Below are 17,810 nucleotides of genomic sequence, written 5' to 3'. Positions count from 1 at the left end.
GGCATATATATTTATATTTGTGCGTGTGTCTAAAGTTTGCTTTATAGAATACTATTTCAATATCTCTCCTCGCTCTTTTTTTAAGGAAGGTATATTTTTCTCCAAGACTGTCTTTTTCCTTCCTCGCCATCATCTCCTTTGTTGTTCTGAGTTGAAACTTTAGCTCAGAGCTATAGCACAGGCGCAAACCTTCAGTGTGCAATGGATCGGCTAGCTGAGGAGCGGAGAGAGACAGGCTGATGACAGGGTGACAGTGGAAAGGAAGATACAAAGGAGAGACTTTTGAGAAGTCGGAGAGGAGAAAGAAGAAGAAAATCTAAAAAGAGACGGAGGGATCGGTGGATGGACTGAGAGGGAGTGGTGGTGTGCAACAACACATGGATCTCATTTTATTTCTTTATTTTTCTCCACATCTGTAAAAACAAATGTGTCTTCTCTCTGGCTTACTACTTTTATCTAGTGTAAACACTGTGAATGAACAGTATTACCGTGTAACTTATCTGCACACATGAATGAATATCAATATCTAGCACTACGTTGCACATAATTCTCCACTTTTCTTTAGTTTTTCATCACAGTTTACTTGAAATAACTAATTTACACAAGAGAGTTTTGATTATGGAGTGTTTAAGCAGCATTATTTGATTTTTGAAAGCGCTATTGTCAGTTCAGTCATGATGCAAGTTAAATGCTTATTGAAAGCCACAAACACAACATCATGTGATAAGTCTATTAACTTAACTGGCTTATTTTGGCACTGAACTGAGCGCGACAGTTGGAGCAGCATTTTGAACAGTGATACGATCGCTTACTGAGCTGATCAAAATTATATAAATCAGTAAAACCGTTTGTATATAAACTATTACATTACAGAGTGAAACAGAATATATTGATACGTTTTTCAATCAAAATGATTGGTTTGAGTGCATCACGGCTAACGCTTTCACATTACAAAGTCATTTGAACTGCAAATATAAAAATATTGATAAGTGGAGCTTTAAGAACACAGAACACTGTATAGCAGAAACCGATAAAGTCTTCAAGTCTCATTTTTCCTCTTAATTTCTCCCTCTAACTTTGGTCAATTATTCTCCTCTGTGGTTCTTCAGCAGCACAGCATAAGTACAGTACAGTGTGTGCAGTCCTTAGATCGACTGATCAGTGATTTATAAGGAGAGGATATACTATTGTCTCCTTACATGAGACCACTTGGATGGCTGAGCGAGATACAGAAAGGTAGAGTGTGTTTTGTCATTGAGAGTGTAGACACAATAATGAACCTCCACAAAGAATCATCAATTAATCATTGTGCTCACTGCAGCCTTTTGTCCAATTTCCCCCTGAGCCGGTAGGTTATTATAGACTTATCTAACCTTTCCTACCATTATCTATCTATTCATGACCTTGTTTGAATACATGGTGTCCAAACCTCCTCCCTGTAACCCATTATGTTAATTTATACTGAATTTAATCTACCAAAAAGCCTTAAAACATTACAATTATATGATCATATATGCCAAGCCGCTGTGGAGCGTGTCCTATCATTCGACATAATGAGACATGAACATGTGAACATCAACTGTGAAATGTTTAGAAAGCCAGGCTGTTATTGGGCTTATGAATGACTGTCTGACTGTTATATTGGTACATTATGTGCATGTTCCCTCCGCTGACCTCCACTCATGGATGTAATTGGATTTCTAGGAAGTGCAGATACACGTGCATGCCTAGACATATTGTGGAGAACGGGTGCACGTGTAAAATGTTCAAGTCTCCATTATATATGATTACACTTTCATTTCTGACAGACAAATAGGCAGAGAAGTGCACTCACCTCAGAGAAAATGTTTTAGTGACAGTGGTATGGTGTCACTTCTGGTTCGTCAAGAACCCATTTTCGGATGCTCAAGACTTGATTTAAAAAAAAATGACAAAACACGATTTCCCTAATTGCAAATTCTAAGTTGTCATTCGTTAAGGCATGTAGCAATGGTAAGTAAAAGACACAAAAATAGTAGTAATAGCAGTGCAATTTTTGTCAGGGAAAGAAGAAAAAGATGCACACCACTTAGAAGTACATCATATTCAAGAAATTGAAGGGAGTGGAGATGGGCGGAGGAGGAGGAAGAGGGGTAGAGAGATAAGAGAAGTGAAGATAGGATGTTTGTAAGGAAGGGTGGTGAAGAGTTGGAGAGAAAGAGCTTTTTCTTCACAAACTGGGGAATTGATGAGGAAGAAAAGGTGATGAAGGACTGTTGGAACTGGAAGAGCAGGGAGGGAAATGGATGGAAGTTACAGAATAAGAAGGAAAACAGGCAGCAGAAGAGATCGATAGCTGATAAACTGGTGTAAACTGGATCTGAATTTACATTTATTCAGCCGCCAGATGCTCTTATCAAAAGCCACCTGCAGAAGAGGTTTGATCCAAGCCACAGTAGATCAAGGAGAAGCCTGCGAGAATAAGGACTGAAACACTCATGTTTCATGAACATACGACTGCAGATGAATGAAGCACAAAAGTGCCTAACAAAATGATATTTATCTGAGAGAGAGAGATAACAGGAACAGAAAGGAGAAACAGAAAGAGCATATAAGGTGAGTAGGTACTCTCGAAAGAAAAGGGTCTTCAGGCCAGACAGAGATGGATTACGTGCTCAGTGAAAGTGTCATCAATCACGATGTCCAGATTTCTTGTAGACTTTGTTGGAGAAAACGAGGCGGAGCTGACCCTGTTGTGCTGAACAGAAGGACTGGTTGTAACTTCCAGGAGTTCGGTCTTGGAGAGACTGAGCTTAAAGGAAACATCTCATCTTCCATTTTGAGAGGCTGAGACAGTAGGGTTTCCCAGTGGGATGCAAAGATAGAGGTGGGTATCATCGGCATAGCACATGAGCGGATGATCAGACCAAGGCGAGGTGGTGTACATAGGAAGAAAAGCAGACCAACCTCAGTGGAAGGGAAGTGATGCTTGGACCCTTATCCTTGTCATGTCATTTTGAGCGAAGAGGTAGGACTCAAACCAGGGTGTGAATTGTGTGAATTGAGTAACGTACTATGTCCTACTTAATATATACAAATTCTAACGGGGCATAAGTTGGTCAGAGAACATATCTGCTTGCCTGGTGTTGAGTGGAAACTCATTAACGGCAATTTTCATTCTTTCCAGTGTAACAAAACACTAATTAATGAGTGAAAATATTCCAATACTTTTTTTTTATTAAAGCCCTACAAGATTTTGGAGTAGTAAGCTGTATGATTGTTTAAAAACTTGCTTCCTCTGCATTAAACTTTGACAACCTCTTTGAATCTAACGAGAGAAAGGATGACAAAAACCTTGACATGACAATATTGGGCATGCAACAGAAAAGTAATATAAGAAGTTGCTGCTTTCAATAGTAAGTAAGTCATAACTGCAACACAGACACAAAATCTGAATAATTTCTGGGAAGACAGTAAGAGACGAAGTTCGAGCTCCTGTGTGGGAATCTCTCTGTAGGGAGCAGCAGCCTCTCTTATCTCTGCCTCTGGCCATCTCCCTCTGGGTTCCCGCACTTACAGTGAAGCTACTGTATGGCTTCTGCTCTCTTTGTGTTCACCTGGTGAGGAGATTCCTCTAGTCAACCCAGTCCAGCTAGGTCCCAGTCACCTATAGAGCCAGCTTGTGGTCCACTGGGCCAATCCACACAGGTTAAAACTAATTACCTTCCAAATGTATCTTATTGATAGCTCTTGTGCTGTATGTCACATTTTAACTTTAGCTAAATTACATATGTAAAATATTTATAGCAACTATGAAGAATATTTTTATATTTATAATTACACAACTACTTGTATATGGGTTGCTTCTAGTGATGAATCCACAGAAAACTATTATGCGACTGCAGTGTTTAAGCATTGTTTCGGTTTGACGTCCTGCAGTTTTACTATTTTGGTTCATTCTCACACCTCTCAGACACCTGAGTCATAAATCAAACTGAATCCCTGATGTTAAAACATTTAAACATTATTTGTATTCCAGTGTTTGCTGGCTGCATGCAGCACTGTCTGCCAGCAGAGGCAGGTGAGCAAACTGATTTGTTTGGAGACTGAGAGTGTGTGTGTCTGTGTGTGTGTGTGGATTTGTGTGTGTGGAGAAAGTAACAAATGCTGTGAAAGAAAAACTCCCTCATCCGTGTTCCCTCTGCCTCTTTCATCTTTAAACTTTCATATGTAGACTTCTTTCCTTCATCACTCCTCTCCCGTCATCTTTAAAAACTACCACACACACACACACACACACACACACACACATCCCAACCCCTGCACTGCCATGCTTATAGTTCGTCTTTCTTATTACAACATTGTGTGGTTAGACACTAATGCAATAACACACCCATTGACAGAGTGATCATTATGCTAAATGAATAGTTCAGCATTTTGCTTATTTGCATTCTGCTGATAGTTAGACCAGAAGATTAATACCACTCTCATGTGTGTATGCTAAATACAAAACTAGAGCCAGCAGCTGATTAGCTTAGTTTAGCACCTCTAAATTGCACAGATTAACATGTTGTATCTCCTTTGTTTAATACGCACAAAAACCAAAGTGTAAATATGCCGTGTTGTGGAGTTTTGTGCTGCTATTTCTTGGCTGGACAAAGTGACTCACTTGTTTCTTGGACAAGTGCCGGTAGGGAGATTTTGTTACCTTTGGACAAAGCCAAGCTAGTGGTCACCTCCTGTTTCCAGTCATTATGCCAAGCTAACCTATCCATGTCCTGGCTGCAGCTTCATATTAAGTGTATACATATGAAAGTGGTATCAATCTTCTCAGCTTACTTGGCAAACTATTCCTTTAAAATTGAAGCATATTTTTTTCTCAACTTTAAGGGAAATTTCACTGGACTTAACTGGAGTTAAAGTATTGGGCGTGCCTTCAAACTAAACTCCTGGATTATAGTTAATCTTCAAATAATTAAAATGTATTTTACAAACAGTAGCTTAAACTGTTTCTGCAACTTTGCTTTATCTGGTGCATTAAACGGCACTACATTGGGGTTTCAGCTTTTCTGGTCATTGAGTGTTTGTTGTGAATAATGTCTATTTAAATCTACTGGGTTACATACAGGACTGAGCCTCAGGTGGTCCGACATGAGCCTGGGCCCACTCACCTGGAGGCCCACCCAATGAGAGGGCTTCAGAGACACAGCATCAAATCTGAACTAATGAACATAAATCTATTCTCTAGGTGCAGTCTGAATGGCGGCAGCGACATTTTGTAAAACTGTCAGGACTTAATCTGTCCATCATCCTCCTGAGGGAAACGAGCCTATAAAGCCTCAGGTTTACATAACGATAAAACAAAGCATGTTGCTTAAATTTGTCACATGACGACACCATGAGGAAGAGAAGACGTTCATACTCAGATGTCGTTCTCAAAGTAAGCAGTAAGTAGTCAGAACTTTTCAGCTCCTGCAGGTACTGCTCTCTGGAGGTGGACTTGAAGGAGCCGACATAAGGTAAAGATGAATGTCCTACAGACCCTGTTCACCCTACACGACAAACAGTGCAGTGAAATCTCTTCTCCGCTGTCAGTCATCAGACATCAGTGGTGAAACAGAACAGTCTAACTTGTACTATAGTGAAATAATCTCAGCGCTAACAGTGCAGTCATCACTCGTAAGCCATTTACACTCTTGTAATTCATTGTGTATATGGGCACAGATTTTATGATTGTGGATGTGCTTCTGCATGTGTGGGGCTGTATGTGGTTATACGACTGTGTCCAGCAAGCTTGTTGTTTTCTTGTTGCCTGTATATCTGTGCATGTGGTTTAACATTAATGCTGCCACGGCTCTATCAGCCAACTGCCTGCGGTTTTGCACATGTGCACGGTTATCGGGTAGTGCCAGGCTGCAATCGTGCCTTCCATCGGGTGTTATGATTTTGTTTATTTCAGCTGGAGCCTGTTCTGTCATTTAACAAGTAATGTTATGGCAACAGTTGCCAATTTCTGGCTACAGTACTGCTGGGTTATATATGTTCTAAGAGACCACTGGTTGTCATTAGCTTGCAAACCGGTCTCCTAGACAATTTCACTCCTTAATTTAATTTGGCATCTACATCAAACCCCCCAGCTAGAGATGATGAAACAGGATGCTTATCAGAGAGACACACTGCAGAACTGGACACCAGACATCTCATCTTTGGATTCATCATTCTGGCTGATTTGTGCTGGAACTGGTTACCTTTCTAACCCTTGAGGACAAATTTAATTTCTTCTTTTTTCAGTATTTTGCAATATTAAGGATACATCTTGCCTGAAGCAGCTGTGACCAGGCAGTTATTCAGATTGTGCCGTCAAAATTTGAATCAAGCCAAACCAATGTGGACCCCAGAGGAAATTGAAAAGCTTGGAAACAGCTTCACAGTCCTGCACAGACACTTGCTGGGCTTTCTGTCCTCCAAGGAAAACCCATCTTAATGTGCAGCGAGCATCTTACGCAACAGTCCTCCATCACCAGCTGCCATCCCTTCACCCTCACGAAGACGAAGACTTGGACTTGGACCCCCTTCTGGCCCAAAAGGTTTTTGCATTCTTATCATTTCCTCCAAACATCAAGGTCTGTATCACCCACCACTTAACAAGTTTTATGGAGAATGATTCATCACAAAGAGACAACATAACAGCCATGCACTGCTGTCTTGTTCTCTGCTCATCCTTTGTTCTACATGGACCTCCGGGTGCTTCAACTGAAAATGGTCTTCCTCAGGGGAAGCTGACGATGTGAGCACACGTATCTATTTGAGGACTATATGCCACTGTCCTATTAATCACCCAGACGGAGTGATGACGCAATACACACGAATGTCACATAGGACTGAGACAGCATGGTGCAGGTATCTTTTGTAACTGACTTTTCATTGAGCCCTGCTCCCCCTTGGTTACTGTTAGTGCACCTGTCACGCTTTCCCATCTAGATGAGCACATATGCAATCCATCATGATAGTGGCAAACAAAAGCAGTTTCATCAACCTGATAGCGACATTCATTCCAGCTGATAAAACACAAATCACAAAGTCTGAAAACTCCTTATCATTGCATTGTATTGTATGTAGATTATGAATAACTTGGCAAACAAAATACTATGTCTAGTAACCAAGATGCTGAAGTATAAACTTCCCCCAAGGCAAAAACAAAGCAGGATGTTAATGATAGGTTGAACTCTGATATAGGAAGTTCTGACACAATGGATGTCCTAGTCCTAAATGTATGTCTGTCACAATAATAGTGTAGTTAACTACATGTAATAACATGTTGCACAGACATGCCAGCAGCTTAAATTAGACCACACAAACACGCTGTTTCGTTCTTAATACATTTTCTGATATGATTTTGCCTTTGGAAAGGCAAAAGGCAGTTATTACCCTGCACCTGCAACAAATTCATGGACGCTTGTGTGCCTCTTGATTATTGTCTGAATAACATCACTCTGGATGGTTAAATGTGCAGGTGTGAAGTTAGTAATAGACCAAGGTTATTATCACTGAGACCTTCTTTGCAGGAATATAACAAAGTTTAAATTTCTACTGTCCTTGAGGAATCAAAGACATCCTGACCTCCTCAGTCACAGCCTTGTTCCTTTCATCCTCCCCCTCCTCCAAAGATAACTCCTTACGCTCTCTTATGATTTCAATCAGCTGTCACTTTCACCATCATGAAGGAAAGAGCAAGAAAGATTGAGATTGTTCTGATCCTGAAAACCGATTCAACTACAATATGTTGTAACGAAAAACAAAACATTTACCCATACCAGTTTCAGGTCGGTCAGCTTCGTGCAAAAAAATGGAGCGTTAATAGTTGGAATACACTCATCACAAACACTAGTCAGTTAACAGACACTCACAGTGGACAGACAGGAGCACAAAATAAACGAAGCAACAGATTGAGAGAAAACTGACATTCAACAAATTAAAACAGTAGACATGCCTGTTCCTGTTTCTCTCTCTGTGTGTGTGTGTTTGCATATTTCTTTTTATTAGTTTCCCCCCAATTATAAGCTGCAAAACAGATAGTGTAATTTTGAAATGCAGTTGTGGCCAAGTAGGTGATGACCATGCAAATTTTACCTTCTTTTGGAGCTGTTTCTGTGAGTTCAGGCCTGCTCTAAAAACATTATTAACTCACTGTGCTGCTGATCTCTGCTCTTATCTCAGAGTAAAAACTCAGCTGCTGATGTGTGAAATAGCTGCCGATGAGAAAGAAGTTTGTGTTTATATTTGAAACGTAAAATGTGGCTTTATTATAAAAAAGATTCAGAAATGTGGCTGCTCACATTTTTTGAAAGGTTGGGAGCCACACTGAAGCTCGATTTGGACATTGTTCTTCCTCTGACCAGAATTACACCTTTTCCCTCTCACACTGTATTAGTGACCATGTTGGCAAGGTTAAAATTTCATTTAAAATGATTTGATATATTTTAAGATTCATGCAACACTAAGATAATTAGATCACATGCAAACAGCTCCTCTTTTAGCTTCTTCGTAACAGTTCTCTAATAGCTTAACCAGTGCTGTGGTTGAGTAAAACATGCCTGGAGATTGTGCACAAAATAAAAGTAACGAGCAAAGTTGTTGTCAACCTGAGTGATTATCGAGTTATCATTCACCCGGTTCACTGGCCAGACCTCACTATACCTGTGGGGTCCAATAGCTTTGTGGGGGAAGATCCAAAATGTTGGATCCCATAAGTTTAAAAGGCATTTTGAGGGTTAAGGTTTAATGGTTCAGGTTAGTACTAGGTCTAGGTTAGGGTTAGGGTAAGGGGCCAGGGAATGCATTATGTCAATGACAGGTCTCCACGAATATAGTAAAACAACGATGGGTGTGTGTGTTTGTGTTCTACTGAGAGCAGAGGGGAGAAGCTGCGCGATCATAAATGATAAAATAGAAAATCAATATGTGGTCGTCAACGCTGATATTGTCGTGGGCCGTGATGGGAAACACTGCTTTTGGCCTTGGGTCCAAGTGAAGTCACAAGTCATTGGTCTTAAAGTCAGAGTTGAGTTGCAAGTCTCTTCTGATTTTGTCAAGTGTCTGAAGTCATCTAATTTATGACTCGAGTCTGTCCAAGTCATGTGACTCCAGTCTTCACCTCTGGTGTTAAACATATGGTGGGATACTAAACAGAACTTCATGAAACTTTAAAAGAAAAATCCAAACTTTATCGACTTCATATGAAAATACAACAAAAGTTCTGTTTTCTGTTTGTAGGTTGATCTGATCAATTCAAGGTGACCCTCATCTGGACATGTTCCAACACATCAGCCGTGTTATAGATGTCCTCATTTCTTATTGTGCCTCACAAAGCCCGTTTGGCATACATGAGGACACACATATACACGTGCACACCTACGTCCCATTGATCCATCAGGCTGATACTGTTGGAGCTTGTAATAAAGCTGCTGAAACATTTCTTCAAACTTTATCTGTTAACAATATATGGCTAATATTGTCATTAAACTGCCCCTTCCTCTTGCTTAATGTGATATGTTAATTTTTAATAATCCAAACTGACTGTTGTAATAAAGGGGAATAAAAACGCCAAAAAGAGATCGAAGCTCATATAACATCTTGCTTCACCACTGTGGCTGAGCTTTACTGGCCTGTTTCTGCTGTGCCATCTGTCCATTTATTTCTGTCATGAACAGAGGAGAACAGAACAAAGCAGAACTGTGCAGCCTGCAGACCTCGACTGACCCGGGCCCAGTTTCTGATGTTTAAGCACTAAGACTATAAAAGTTTCCCAGATAAAGCAGATTTTTTAGCTCTTGTGAACAACAACAGAGCTGAAAGTCTACACATGGCCTGCAGTACAGTGTGGTCAACAAGGACTGGCACTGAGCAGAGAGAAGCTCACAATTTCTAAACCAGTCGATCGTTCCAAACCTCACCTATGGTCATGCAAAATCTCCTTCACAGGGCGGCCTAGTTCACCCTTAGAGATACGGTGAAGAATTCAGACCTTTTGAATGGGCTTGAAGTGAAGATGCTGCTCCTTCAAGTTGAAATCAGTCTGCTAAGGTAGATCAGATACCTCCTGAATGACATCCTGTGGAGGTGTTCTGGAAAGTTTCACCTAATATAAGACCACGGGACAGACCCAGAATTTGCTATAGGGAATTTCATATCCCATCTGAACTGAATGAGTGGCAGGATGGATGGATGGATGGATGGATGGATGGATGGATGGATGGACGGATGGCCTTCAGTTTTGCGTGTTATCAATATTTTCTCCCCGTCACCTGGAGAGCTTCTCGACAGCAAAGGCAGTCCTGTTCAATTTTAACATACTATTGTCACTTTTAGTGGCAGAGAAATGCAATAACCAGTAACATATGTCACATATATGCTAATTATCATTTTGTATGAACATAGATATAAAAATGGGCTGATAAATAAATGATGAAACTAAATTTGATGGTGTAAGACACAGTTCTTGTCTTAAAGCGACCCAGTGACAGCGTTGCTTGAGTCCAGGCTTTTATACTTAACATTTTAAACTTGCAAACTGTGGGAGGTTTGTTAACTTGAGCATATGTTTCTGCTGAATATCGGCGAGTGCAGAATGAAGCAGATGGTATTTGTTAAGAATATTGCTTCGTCAGATACAGTAGATTGCTCAGTAGATTCTCTAGTAATAACAAATAAAATCCCAGGACCCAATCAACCAACTCCCTATCCAACTCAGTTAAACAGAGCAGAACAGATAGGATGTGACACACTGTAAAACCCGTATCTGCAATTACTAGTCTCCACACCATCCCTCTCTCATCTGAAAAGAAAACATAATTTAACTTTCTCAAACAGTTACACTCTGGGGAACTTCGACAATGGTTAAGAGTGAGGAACAGACCTCAGGGACTGATGCAGCAGTTTTATGTTTGTTTATCTTTGCCGTGCTTTATCACAGTTTACATCACATTGTTGCAGTGGTATTTCACTTTGGTCGCCTGCAGCACACAAACTGTCGGCCACAAATATTGGCCGTCTGCAGCGAAGACATTGCTTTTAATTTGAAATCGCTCTGTAAAAATCGCATTACATTTCTCACACGCACATAATCTCTGTAGGTGTGGACTCCAGGTTTGATTGTTTTTTCTATTTATTGCTGTTATTTTGTGCGTTTTTCATATAACTGATAACAACTGTCCCTTCCACCCACACACACACACACACACACACACACACACACACACACACACACACAAACACACTGTTAAAACAAGGGTGCCCATAGATCACTAAGGCAGCCAAACTGATCTCTGACTCCCTTTGGAAGACTGTTAAAAACATGTCCGCTCTACATTACAATGTACATTTCCACAATAAAACTAAAATAAAAACTTGGAGTCAATGTGTGGAACTGATTAAAGTTTAAATTCACTCCTGGTGACCACCACCTGGATCATCGGGTCAGTCAGGTTCTTGACACGATTTGAAGGAAAAACTGGAATCTCGTAGATATCACCTACTACTCAAACCTCAATCATCTGTCTCTTCCTCTACGTGTCCCTCTCTCTATCTCTCCCCCTGTCCCTCCCTCCCTCTCTCTCTCTCTCTCTCTCAGTGCCCCATTAATGCTGTGAACAGCCGTCAGGGATGCCCGGGGCTGCTGGGTAAAACACTGAACAGAGCTGACAGGAGAGAAGGAGGAGAGGGCAAGAGAAGAAATGTAGTGATGAGTGCAGGGAGAGGAGGGATGCAAACTGGATGGAAGCCACGAGGACGTGCCGTGAAATGTATCAGCACAAACACAAACACGCTGTACAGTATGTACTGTATCTATAGGAGGAGATACTCAGTGCGAGTTCTCTGGGACATTTTGGGGATCTGAATGTACTTTCTCTGCAACTTTTTCACCTAGAACCCTTGGACTATTTTTTTTTCAATCTTTACTTAGACAACTAACTCAGACTTCTTTAAATTGACAAAGAGGGTTAGAAACGTGTGAGAAAGAGTTTTGTCAGTGTGGATCTGCTTTTTTTAAGACAAATTTGTCTTTTCCTTCTTCTGCTTCCACTGTTTTATCTTTCTTCCTCTCCTTTTGAATTGTTGTTTCCTGCTTCTCTCTAAACCCCAGTATTGACGTCCTCTTCCTCCTCCTCCTCCTCCTCATCAAACAACTCTTTCCTCAAAAATATTCTGTTTATGTGCAACTAAATTTCATTAGTGAATATATCTTAAACATAACGCTGCCGGGTTTATTTTTTTTTCAAATCAATATAAAGAAATTTATACATTATATTATTATATTATTATATTTACAAACTGTTTAAATGTTCAAACATGAAAATATTTGCAAAACTTACTGCCACATACTTAATCTCTTTTCCCTACAGTGTCCACTCTTGGCAACTAACATCCAGTCAATGTTTTATTGATATGTTTAGGCAACTCAAAACACTTAAATGAACTGAATACCAAATACTGAAAAAGTCAATGCTGACTCAAAGTATGAGACGGGATGTTATGACTGTTCCTATGATCTTACCCACTATAGCTGTGAGAGATATTCCAGTGTCCAGAGTCACTTAATTCCTTAATTTCTGGATAGCAGTTTTTTTACTCCCCTCTCTCATTAGAGGTTTCAATTGTATTGGACTTGTTGCCACACCCAGCAGTGATGTCACAGTGTACACTCAGGTGTACACTGTGACATCACTGCAGCGAGGTGAGAATGTGAGCAGCTGCTGTTACAGAGCAGCGCTGTGGAGCAATGTTCCTATGATTGAGTCCATGATTTCATTGACTGCTATCAAATTAACATGGCTGTAAACAGTGCAGGTTTCAGATTTAAAAAAATAAATAAATAAAATGTTTTTTGAGGAGGAAATGCTTTCAACGCCTTTGTTAGAGATCAAGGAGAGAGACAATGTATTCTGGTGAGAAACACTGAATGTAAACACAACTCTTGTTTGTTTGCACAAAGATTCCAGGAAGCACGCAGAAGTTGAGCGTCACATTCATGGAGTTAAAAAACAAATAAATTCAAAATTTGACAAAGCGAAGTAGCAGTGTATAAAGATGTTTTACAGTAGACGTGGTTACTAATCAACACCTCCAACATGTATGTGTCTGTGTAAGCATGCTAGTACAGGTATATATACTGTATGTATGTGTGTGTGGTTGTGACAGAAAGTTAACTTCTTACAAAACTCTACATTTCTGATTTAAGATATAAGATATCTCATCTTCGGTTGAAGCCAAACACCTTCGGTTGGTCTTTAAAACAATTCAAACTATTCAAATTGAAGCTTTGCTGAGAACAGTACTACACCTACAGTATGTGCAGCTGCAGCACAGAGTAGATTAACTGGCCTGGCTGTGAACTAATGGGGCCTGACAGTACCCTGCTCCAAGCTCTTAGGGGAATACCTCTCCTTACCTCTCCTCTCCATAAAGTCCAACTTAATCTCATCTTTTGAAATCTGTCCAGATCCTCCAGATTCAATCGTGTTCATCTCTATTTCTGTGAGGCCTTGATGCATCTGCAGTGAGAAGGACAGTCTCAGATGAAATGCCACTTGCCACATGCTCACACATTCAGCTAAAATCTGTCACATACTTCAACTTGCTCTCAGCTAAGATTTTAAACATTTTGAATCCTATGACTTACATGAAGTAAAAGACAGATACAACAGGAAAAACAGATACCAGATCACGGTAACTGAGATGTCGTTTGCAGCAGGAACTCAGAAGGACTTGCGTAATAAAGACACCGTGATTAAAAAGGGGTTTGACAACCTTCAGATTAATGAGGATATTTTGAAAGCTTCCTGAGAGGAATGACTGAATTAAAGGGAACAAAGGGTCTCGCTGTCCCATGAGTCAATCATGCAATTAGGCTTGATCTATACATTGTTGACACTTCAGTCTGTGCTCATTTGCAAGTTTTAAAGGACTGTGCTTTCCAGTCTAATAGGAACACAATAAATGTCATATGGCTGACATTGTCTTTCATCACTGTTAAGCCCTGGTCAGCACAGAAAGTGGCACAGAAGAAATTAATCAGTGCGTTTTCCTAAAACATGTGGTTGTAGAAGCTGCTCCCAGAACAACATGCTAAGCTAACCAGTCACAGTATCTAGATCTATTTCTCTATTATGAAGCAGTTTATACTTCAACAGAAGAGGTTAGATACATGTGGATGTTGTAGTTAACAATGTTGTGCAAGTTCATACTTCACAAGAGCTAGCTGAAAGTTCAGTTCATAAAGGTTAAAATGAACTGGTTCAAATTCATTATTCACAATTTTGAATTTGAACTATGACACGTTCATTTCTTTTCATTTCTAAAAAAAAAATCATTTTCAGTAGAAGCTCCTCCTACCCATCCACCCCAGCCTCAAATCACAGCCACTTCTCAAACAACATGAATCACTGTAAACTTTAATGAACACAGCGCTCATCATGCACAACACTGGTAGCTAATAAGCTCCATTAAGTTCCTCCAGATTGAACTCTCCAGCCCTCAAGTCAGCACTATCAAAAAAGCTTGTTAATATTCATCGGTTCAAATTTTGCAAGTGAAAGTTGAACTTGATGGGGAAAGAAATTGAGTAGATTTCTAAGCAAACCAAACAACACTGGTTGTGTGGTTCGATTGGAATAAAATGATCTTGTCATGAAAAGACTGGTGCTGGGCTCTTAGTGCACTGTTTCTGAAAAGGTGAAGGAACCTACAAATGAATATGAAGGGTGGCTATAGGACATATAGAGCCTTTAAAGAAAGACAGAGAAGAGAGAAAATAACATGATCAGCGTTGATTCAAGAACATATATCAATAATACCTGGGTGTATTTCCATGTGCATGTATTTCCATGTGCTTGTATTTCCATGCTAATGAGTAATACTTATGTGCATATTTGATGTGTAATCACCCAATCCACCTTTTTCACCTTTGAACATTAATCTTTTTACTGATATTGCTTCGAATGCAAATGCCATTTTTGCCGCTCGCCGACTTTCAAGATTGAAAAAAAAAGAAAAAAGACTGAGATGGAAAATAATTAAATAAATGCAACTGAAATTTTTGTTTGACAGGATTCTTCCCCCCCTTTGGCCTTTTGCGTCGTCCAACATGAAAGACTTCCATTTCACCCATGAAAGATCAACAATTTGAAATAGATAGCTTACTCATTTTCCATTACGTAGTTCAACATTCAGCGCAGACAGCTCACCTTTCCCATCAAAGGGGAAGGGGAGGGGTCAAAGCACACAGTCACCTTTGACAAAAATCTGGTCAGTAATGAGTTTGCACATAAGGACAGACTTTCACAAACTCAACTCCCTCAGCACTAAGTACACATGCTGCACCAGCCAACCAAGAAGTAAAAACACCGCTGCCTCTCAATCAGACACAGAAAAAGGCTGATAATACATCTATAGATCCCACCACAGCTGCAGAAGTGCCTTTGAGCAAAACACGGGAGTGTTATAGTCCATGATGCACTCTCATTACATGTGTGTGTTAGCAGGGTGAAAAACAGGTTTCATTCTCCAGGGGAACAAGTGGAAGTACAGGTGTGAAGGGGGGAGACCCAGATGAAAGAGGGGGTATTGATTGTTAATCAATAGCCTCCCGAGTTACTGGCCCTGGTGTGTACTACTGCAGACCGCTTCCAGAAAGTTACTGAACTAACTCTGTACATTGTGCTGAAAAGTGGCTGATGTGCTAACACGCTCACAATGACAATTCTTGTTTATATATTTATATTTAGCCAGTATTACGTTTACAATGGCTGCCTTCTTACTTCAGCAGGTTAGCATGCTAACAGTTTCTAATTTCCACAAAACACAAAGTAAAACTAAGGCTGATGAGAATGTCAGTTTTGAAGATGTTTGGCCACAAATGAAAGTATTGACGAACTGAAATTTTGATGTGAAAAGCCAGGGGATCACCAAAGTCTCCGTGGATATGCACCAAATCCATTCAATGGTTCTATAATCTATATATTCTATAATCTAAAAAACAAAACAAAATGTCAACCTCATGGTAGCGTGAGATGGAAACCCAAGGAACTCTTGAGTAGGTAGGCTTCATTTTCATGGGACCATGAATATCTGTACAAGATTTCCTGGCAAGGCATCCAGTTGTTGTTGAGATGCTAGCATGGCTACAGCTATTCCACAATATTCCCTTCCTTCCCTTGGGGTGCTGAAAATATCACTGAAACCGAGCACACCTGTGCTTTTTCATGTGAACACACATGGGAAATGCAGTTTGCAATTGTAGCACTCAAGGTTCAAATATAGGAAGCTCCATAAAGCTGCACGTACTGCACGTGCACACCACTGGGATACAACAAGACCCTTCATAGTCTGACTGGCCATCAAGCAAACTGAGGTCGAGGATGAACCTCCATCATATAACTCTAACTTTAACTTTTCTTCTATTTGACCTTTTACCTGAGAAAAATCATGTTTATTTCCTTCAATTTTGCTCTCTTCAAATAAAAAATATACTACCACTACTGATAATAATGATAATAATAATAGTCTTTTCAACCATAATAAATCTTCAGAAGTTGATGCCATCCGGCTCCGTCCTCCAGTTCCCTTCATTATAGAAGGATCATACACTGAGTGAGATACTTTTCTTCATATTGGGAAAGAACAATTTATGATGTTTTTATTAGTGAACAGTGTGTGATGCAAAACAATTTCAAAGGCAAGAGGGGGTGGGTTAATAAAATGATTAAACTGCCGCATTTAAACACCTGTTCTGAAATTACTTTTCCTCTGGGGAAAATTAGTTTTGTATTTTCAGTCTAACTCAAGGTTGTGTGGGTAAAGTTTTTGAATCATGGATGGTGCTTTCCTAAAATCTCTCTTTTTGTAACTTCAGTTGTTACATCGTGTTTACTCTCCAAGTAACTTTTACAGAAATGTTCATAGTTAATTGTTAATGAGAACACGTTTAAAAAGCAGCGCTCTCGAACCTGGAGCACATTTCCTTGGCTCGTGGTTGGATAGCTGATGTATGATTCAAGTCATATGAGAAGTAATTTAAAAATCAGGAGACATTCTTGAGGGCAAAGCCCCCCTCTGGAGAAATGTACCTCATTAATTATCCCTTATGCACTTTGCCGTGCAGATACGGTTCTGCAAAAAAAAAAAAAAAAAAAAAAAAAAAAGGTATAATGAACGTTTCTTGTGTCAAGCTTTCTGCAGGAGACAGTGAAGCTGGGAGTTTATCATGGAAGCAGTGAATTCACACACTACGTTGTTAAAACTGTATTGTAATCATGTTGCTCTGCCTCCCGCTGCATGAAGGGCCTCTTCCTCTCTCTCTCTCACACACACTTAACCTAACAGTACCAGACCTCACAGACAAGCGAGCGCCGAGTAAACATGTGAAATAGAATTCTAATTCGAGAGGTTTTTACCCAGGAGTCCTCCCCACAGGCTTCCCACTGACACTATGATGAATGGCTTTGTGTTCGCTAGATGTGTTCGTCTACGTGTGTGTGTGAGTGTGTGCGTAGCAAGGTTCAAAGGGACAGAGGTTGTCACCCTTCGGAAAAAAAGAAGCCACCCCCCAACCCCCCCATTAAGCCGCCTGTAGATAATTAAACCTAGTTCTGAAAAGCGGCCGAGCTATTATTTATTTACTTTTTTTTCTCGGATGATACATGAGAAGAGAGAAAATAAGAAATAAGAGGGAGGCTTGGGATGGATTCTGCCAAGCTAGCATAATCAGGGCCTGATCATAAGTCATGCACTTTCATATGTTACTGTGTGTGTGTGTGTGTGTGTGTGTGTGTGTG

This window comes from Seriola lalandi, unplaced genomic scaffold (assembly GCF_002814215.2).
Source record: "Seriola lalandi dorsalis isolate HSWRI2012SDOR001 ecotype SW California unplaced genomic scaffold, Sedor1 jcf7180002054677, whole genome shotgun sequence".
NCBI lineage: Eukaryota > Metazoa > Chordata > Actinopteri > Carangiformes > Carangidae > Seriola > Seriola lalandi.
Note: the sequence above shows the minus strand (reverse complement) of the source record.